The sequence below is a fragment of the Cyprinus carpio genome, chromosome B22, assembly GCF_018340385.1.
Source record: "Cyprinus carpio isolate SPL01 chromosome B22, ASM1834038v1, whole genome shotgun sequence".
Classification (NCBI taxonomy): Eukaryota; Metazoa; Chordata; class Actinopteri; order Cypriniformes; family Cyprinidae; genus Cyprinus; species Cyprinus carpio.
Window position 1 is genome coordinate 16,490,265 of NC_056618.1, and position 7,314 is coordinate 16,497,578.

General features: G+C 34.8%; 1 long non-coding RNA gene across 1 annotated transcript; it reads right to left on the reverse strand.

The window, feature by feature from the left end:
* Nucleotides 1–1,660: 1,660 nt before the first annotated feature.
* LOC122141683 lies at nt 1,661–3,873 on the reverse strand. Its single transcript, XR_006157996.1, has 3 exons — nt 3,818–3,873; nt 2,804–2,965; nt 1,661–1,975 (listed from the first exon to the last, which is right to left on the reverse strand). It is a non-coding gene; the product is annotated as an uncharacterized LOC122141683 (long non-coding RNA).
* Between the last annotated feature and the right edge of the window lie 3,441 nt (nt 3,874–7,314).

The following is a 7,314-nucleotide window of genomic DNA, read 5'->3' on the forward strand; positions in this document are numbered from 1 at the left end:
CGGCACGCGCAGTGCTCCAGGCTGCAGCTACCCCTGTCTCGGTTCCCTCGCTCTGCGCGCACTCAGAAAGTTTTCCAAACAAATCGGTCTCGTGCCGCTCTGCGTCCTCTCGTGCTGCCTGCATTCACTGGAGATTCGCGCTATTGTTTAATTTATAAAATCGTACATTCAGTAAGGGAACTGTCTCAGCTACAGTTGTTTTATTGAGAAAGTGGTTTATTAAGAAAGACACCACACTTTATTGTATTTGTTTTATTGAGAAAGTGGTGTATTAAGTAAAACAGCACACTTGTTGTTTTAAGCATTTCTTAAGAAATCGTTTATTACATGTATAATCAAGAGCATATAGAGATGACACATGTATTAGTGAGAGCTGAAGAGAAAAAGAAGCTGGGCATCACCTCAGCGGCTGTGTTTCAGATAAAGTGTAAAAAGACAGCAGAGCAAAGAATCCCGAAGAAGAAAAATGAGAAAATGCAAGGCCTTTTATAAAGCACTTCTCAGGGGATTTCCAGTATGATGTCAGAAGACACTGGATCCACCTGCTGTCTATAAAAGACTGAAGTGATGATGAAATCAGACGCTGCTTCCAGACCTGAAGAGCTCTCCGGCTCAAGAACCATCGCTGATATTGCCTTGAGCAAACAACTTACTCACATTTATACTTTATTTAATACTTGTACAGTAGTTGTAGAATATTTACTAACTGTAATAAATAAACTGACTTGTAGTATATAACACAAGTCTGCCTCCCCTGGCATTGATTTATAGCTAAGAACAGACCACGGAGAAGTCTTCTGTGACCGGTTTTGTGAATATGACTCAGATGATTATGAGATAGAACAGATCTGACTTACTTTACCTCCCTGAGAATAAATAAAATAAGGTCGAAGCTGTAGGACATTTAGCACAATATATATCTTAAACATCTCTAAATAATACAGTTTTTTACCTTTTAACTTTGCCTTGATATGAGTTACTCACATATCTGCAGAGAGAAACAAAACAAGCATGAGCATCCGGGGACTTTTGGCATACTCTTTTCAGCATACTATGATTTGGGACACACTTATTCTAATCTCACATACTATTTAGGATGGATAGTGTGAACATTGAGACGCAGGGCTTGTTTTCCCGCATTAAGACCACAGCTGACACACAATTTCTTTATGTCTGTGTGTAATTATACCAACTGTTACTACTGTTGACATATATAATAATGTGGTCTAAGTTTAAATGTTAAAAAAAGAAATGCATTTTAAGACATCTTGCCATACCAAGATTGCACGTTTCTGTAGAATGACCGTTAACCCCTGTTGTGCCGAAATCACAGTGTGTTTCTGCTTTGTTTGTTGTAATGAGAGCATTTGTGATTGTTAGCAACAGACAGACACAGAGCTAACTTAATATATAGAATTAAATAGAGTAACAATGTGTAGAAAATGTAAGAGAGATCATGGAAATGTTTTAAGTAACATGGAAATTTTACACATTGTAGATCTGCTTGATATCTTTTGACACATTTAAGTGCTGCACTTGACAATCATATTTAAACATCTGAATCATTATGAATGAGTTTAATACAAATATTATTAAACTGAAGAGCCAGACAGACTCCTCTGAGCTTCTTCCTCCTCTGTTCCAGCTTTACATTAAACACAATGGTCATCTGCTTTAATACTAAGCAACATTAATCATTCAATATCATGTTTCTAACACACATGCTGCATTATTTCATTGTAAAGTCTGAGTCTCTTCACCTGTATGGATCACATTTACACATTTATCACACATTTATTTCTCCTCATAGACACAGTAGTGAAGCTCTTCTGTGGATCTTCAGCTGATGTTTACTGCTCCTCTCAAGACCACTTCACATTATGATATACAGCATTTATCAGCTTTTGGTGACTGAACTCTTTCAGGTATTTCTTGTGATTGATCAGCGACTCTTGGTGATGGATCTCTGTCTAATCTGTAAGGTGGAACAGAAGAGAAGATAATCAGAGTTCAGTGGAACAAAGTACAAATTAGTTACTATATTTCAATAACTTTTTTTTTTTAAGTTACATTAAAATCATGTAATCAGATTAACCAAACCAAACGCAGGAGATTCCTGTTAATAGTAGACTGACGAGACATTGTTCAAAGTGTGTCTTGTTGTTAAAGTTGTTGTTAACTGACGAGAAGTGTTTAGCTGAATCTAAATTGTGTCTAATTCTTCACTTCTGTGTCAAGAAAGCATATAATAAGTGTGATAATGCACATGCAGCCGGATGTTATCACAGAATAAGTCTCTTCAGGAGGACACAAGTCCTGATCACCCTGTCGGGTTTTTTTCTGTGATAACAAGCGGCTGGAGGTACATTATCTCTTACAGAAAGTAAGTGTAAAGTAATGTGACGTGTTGCTTGTCAAAGTAAAAACACACACAAGAGACAGAGACATTGATCATGTGATGCTGGACGACTGTGAGCTGAAGCTGAATCTGCTCTGATTTTACCAGCATTTTCCTACAATCTGAACAAATCTATTTCAAACTGTAATGATTCACTATTACTGATGTCATTAATAAAGCAGCTGTTGCTGTATAAAGCTGTGACCAGTGTGCTTTTCTTCTCTTTCCTCCTTTGTGTTCAACACTTTTTATCAACTTTACATTTCATTCAGACACAAACCCTTTGAAATAAAGCTTGATGATAATTTGATAAAACTCTTTTCACAATATTTTGAAAGTAATATATTTGTTCACATATCAGAGGTAAATGAATCTCTTTAATATCACAAAGTGAAGTTTACTCACCTCAGTTCACAGTTTGAGTCTCGTAGCACATCAATGAGCTTCTGCTTTGAGTCTCCAATCTTATTATAACTCAGACCAAGCTCTTTTAGAAACTGCAGAGCTTTTGTGTTTGTCAAAGACTGAGTTAAAGAGGAAACATCTGTAATGCCACAGTAACAAAGACTAGAAAGAGACAAACAGAGGAAGAGAGATCATCTTACAAACAAATCATTAAGATGAAGAATCTTTCACAAATATAATGTGAACACATTCATCATGAGATATTGAGTATAAAGTGTTTTGTTTAACTCTTATGTGCTGTTCGTTTGGGGAGGACACTCGTGCTGTTTGGGGTCTCCAGAGAACACAGCCAACAAAAGATAGTTTTGTAACGAAATGTTAAAACAAAATGTTTTTTAACAAATGTAAATTTACTCGGTTTATTAATGTTTTTACTTCACATTTTTGTAGTTTTTTAAGGATTTATGATATTTTTAATATTTATAAAAATAAATTAAAAGTGCTGGGTGTCACCTCTTCAGACATTTTTGACAAATTATGTAACAACAAAATCAACATTTTTATAGTCTCCCATTAATGTCTATGGTTGTTTATAAATTAAAAGTGTGGGGGGGGGGTGTAATCGTTCTACATTGTGAACGTGTGGAAGAGTTGCCACTTAATTTTCGTGTATTTTTTGGTCTGAATTGTGGTGGATTTATTGATTTTGATAAATTAAGAAGAAAAGTATTGATTTTATTATTTCCTAATTCATTTCAATGTGGGTCTCCAGATAGTGACTTTTTTTCACACCAACATAAAACCAGATATCAATCGAATTTAATTTTCTATTTGTAGAGCTACGAAGTGTTGACAACCATATAGAGTCTCATGCAATTTAGATAAAGGGAACATTGTTATTTTTTTTAATTTAATTTTCTATTTTTTGGGGTCTCAAAAGACCTTGAACAGCACATAAGAGTTAAACAAAGTGATTTTTCATCATTTTGATTCTTGTCTGTGAATGTTACTGACCTCAATCTCTCCAGTTTTTACAGCGTGAATCCTTCAGTACGTCACATAAGTGATTTCCCTCCGGTGTTTTTTTATTTGATATCCAGCTCAGGTCCAGTTCTCCTTCAGGTGTGATGGGTGTGAATTTCAGACTGCAGTCAGTATGAACACTGTTTTCTCTGTAATACTAGCATCCATGCACGACGGAAGACCGAAAGAAGAAACACAATAATCGACACGTTATGTTTCCATGTGTGATCTCTCTCAAAGAGGAAAGCAGAACGGCTGCCCTGTGGGGGGGCGGCCGGTAACGCCGCAGGGCCAATGCGACGAAAAAAAAATGGAGGACAGGGCGGAAAAAATTATATACAACTGAAACATTAAAAAATATATATATATATATCCCACGTCACATTGCCATCAAATGTTTACGCATTCAGGCCACACTCAACAAAAACTGACTAATTATGAATGTAATAATAAAGGGTTAGTTCACCCAGAAAGTTAAAATTGTTACTCCCCGCTCAAAGTATTCTAGGGGTGTGTGACTTTCTTCTTTAGATGAATCTAGTCAGAGTTAGTTATTAAAAACTTGTCCTGGCCCCTTCAAGCTTTCAATGGGACGGGGTAAGCGGGTGTTGGTTGTCAACAGTTCAGAAGATTGTTAAATAAAGTTGCGTACATCCCAAAATAAAACGTCCCTCCCACGGCTCCGGGGGGGTAAATAAAGGCCTCCGTTAGCGAATCCATGCATTTTTGTAAGATATATATCCATATTTTAAACGTAATAATAAACACTTTTTTTCTTTCTCACTCTGCTGACTGTCATATGCAGGAAGCCATTCTGACGGATGATGTAAGAGGTCGACGTTGCATGATTAGTGACGAACGTGTAAACAAAACAAAACCCATAGGAAATAATGGGAAATACTATAATTCAGAGCATTTTTTTTTTATTATTTGTCCAATAAAAATAAAAAAAAATTAAACACTCACACACAAGGCCACACCCACTACAAACAAAACATTGAATGAGCCTATAACAGAGCCTTTTTTTTTTTTACTTTGTTATATAAAAACTCACACATACAAAGTCATTTAAAGTCACTCACACATACAAATACAAAGAATTGAATGAGCCAGTGATTTTTTTTTTTTTTTTTTGTCTGATTTGTCTGCAAACACATTTTGGCATCTTTGTACAGTCTCACCAAACACAAATGTTTTTTAAAGGGGTGGTTGACGATTTTTTTTTTGTTGTTGTGTTTTTTTTTTGTGTGTGGTGTGTTTTTTTTTTTAATACCTTTTTTTTTTTTTGTGTGTGTGTGTGTGTGGTTATGGGGTACGGTCTAACATGTTAATACCTTTTTTTCACATAATTTACCCTTATTCTACACCAGTGCTTCTCAAAGTCCGGACTCCAGTCCGGAAGGGAATTCAATCCGGACTAGGGATATGCCGGTATCAAATTTTCCTGTTGCGATTAATTGATAATGTTTTGTCACGGTATGCGGTATTATCACGGTATTGAAATTAAGTTTTAAAAAAGTGGTCATAATACAGTTATAACAGGTTAAATAACTTTTTTCTTATAAACAGAAATAACTGAACATTTTAATACAATAAAGCAGTACAAAAAATATATTTAAAGTTAAAATTTTTACACCGATTAAAGTGCAAAAGAACTTTAAAGACCCATAGGTATCACTTTACAATAAGACCTCATTAGTTAACCTTAGTTAATGCATTACACATTCACAATGAGCAATAGCTACATTTGCTACAGAAGTTACTAATCTTTGTTAAAAAATACAAGTCTTAGCTCATGTTAGCTCATTAAATAACGAAGTTGCAACTTTCGATTTTAACAATGTGTTATTGAAAATTGGAATACCAAAGATTAATGAATGTTCAGAAGAATTTTTCATTGGCAGTTTGTAACTAATGAAGCCCTAATGTAAAGTGTTAATGAACAATAAAAAATCAAAACCCTTTCAAACAATATCTAGGACATGTTGTAGTCCAGATTAAAATGGAAAAAAAATTATGGAAATATATAAATATTATTTTATATTATTTAAATGTTTAGAAAGTAGCAGCTGTTTTTATTTATGGGGTTTTCATGGTAAGGGCTGCATTTTCTGCAGTTTAGCGCCATCTGCTGTCAGAGAGTGAATGTGCTTTCATTCAGCGCTTCTCTCACGTGTTCCTCCATGTGCTTCTCGTGTGTGCTTGTTTACATCAGAGCTCACACGCGTCTTTAAAGCAGCATACAACGGTGTTGTGCATTTTGACCAGTTGATGGGAAAAGTATTCTTAAAATGCATTTCAAATTCTGAATAATTTGATATATATAATTATTCTCGGTATTTGGAAGTGCCCACGATAACAATATCGTGCATATTCATTACCGCGATATATCGCATTACCGAATACCGGCACAAGTCTAATCCGGACCTGCCTCCACTTCATATTTCAAGTGCATTCGTATAACACAGACTTTTGTGGGACACACACATAGGCGCATGAACCAGTGTTGCAGTGTTTACGAACTTTTTTGTAAGACAAAGTGCATAGCAACTAACATTTTGGATAAACCTTTCATTCAGTAGAATAATGTTACCGGGTTTCACCTCAAGAATGTGAGGTTTCGCCCTTCTCGACGCACCTCGTCTTTCTCGACCGGCAGAGTTCAATGGACCGAACCACAGCAGACTTGTGAATGAATGAGTACAAAACAGCGTTTCCAAAAACATATCACTGTTGACTGTCTGGGCATATGAACATAAGTGTAATTCTGTTACACAGATTGACGTTTATGCTGCATGATATATAAAATAAAGTAATATAATTCACAGCTGTATTACAGCGTATTGCAGTTATAATTCAAGATTTTAGTGACTCAGTTGAAGTGACTGCAGGTTACATTGAAGTAATATTTCAGAAACAGAAAATATGTAAATGAGAACTGCTTTACTGGGCATTAGTTGTATAAAAATGCAGTAGTCTGCTGTTACAGTTCAGAGTATAAATAACCATGGTTTGGTTTTATTATGATAAAAGTGTAGTAACCAAGGTTTTTTTTTGTTTTTTTTGTTTTTTTTGGCATATTGATTACAATTTGTGTAACCACAGTTTTACTACAAATACGATGGTTAAACTATGGTTAGTGTAGCAAGACCATGGTTTATTTGTGGTCATCATGGTTTAACTATAGTAACCATGTTTAATTATTAATTATAACAGTGAAGACTACGCTTTTTTTTTTTTTTTTTTCATTTGATTATTAATTTCTGTTGTAGGCTGTTAACTGAATACTTTAGACTTGTATTACCCTTTAAAAAAAAACCTTTAAGCACAGTTTGTTTAATATATCGTTTTAGAAAATATGTATTTGATATATCACTATCTTTAAATCAATTTAAAGTTTTGGTCATGTGGCCCACTCGTAATAGTGTTAAATAATCGTGGTTACAGTATTGACCAAAATAATTGTGATTATGGTTTTTGCCATAATC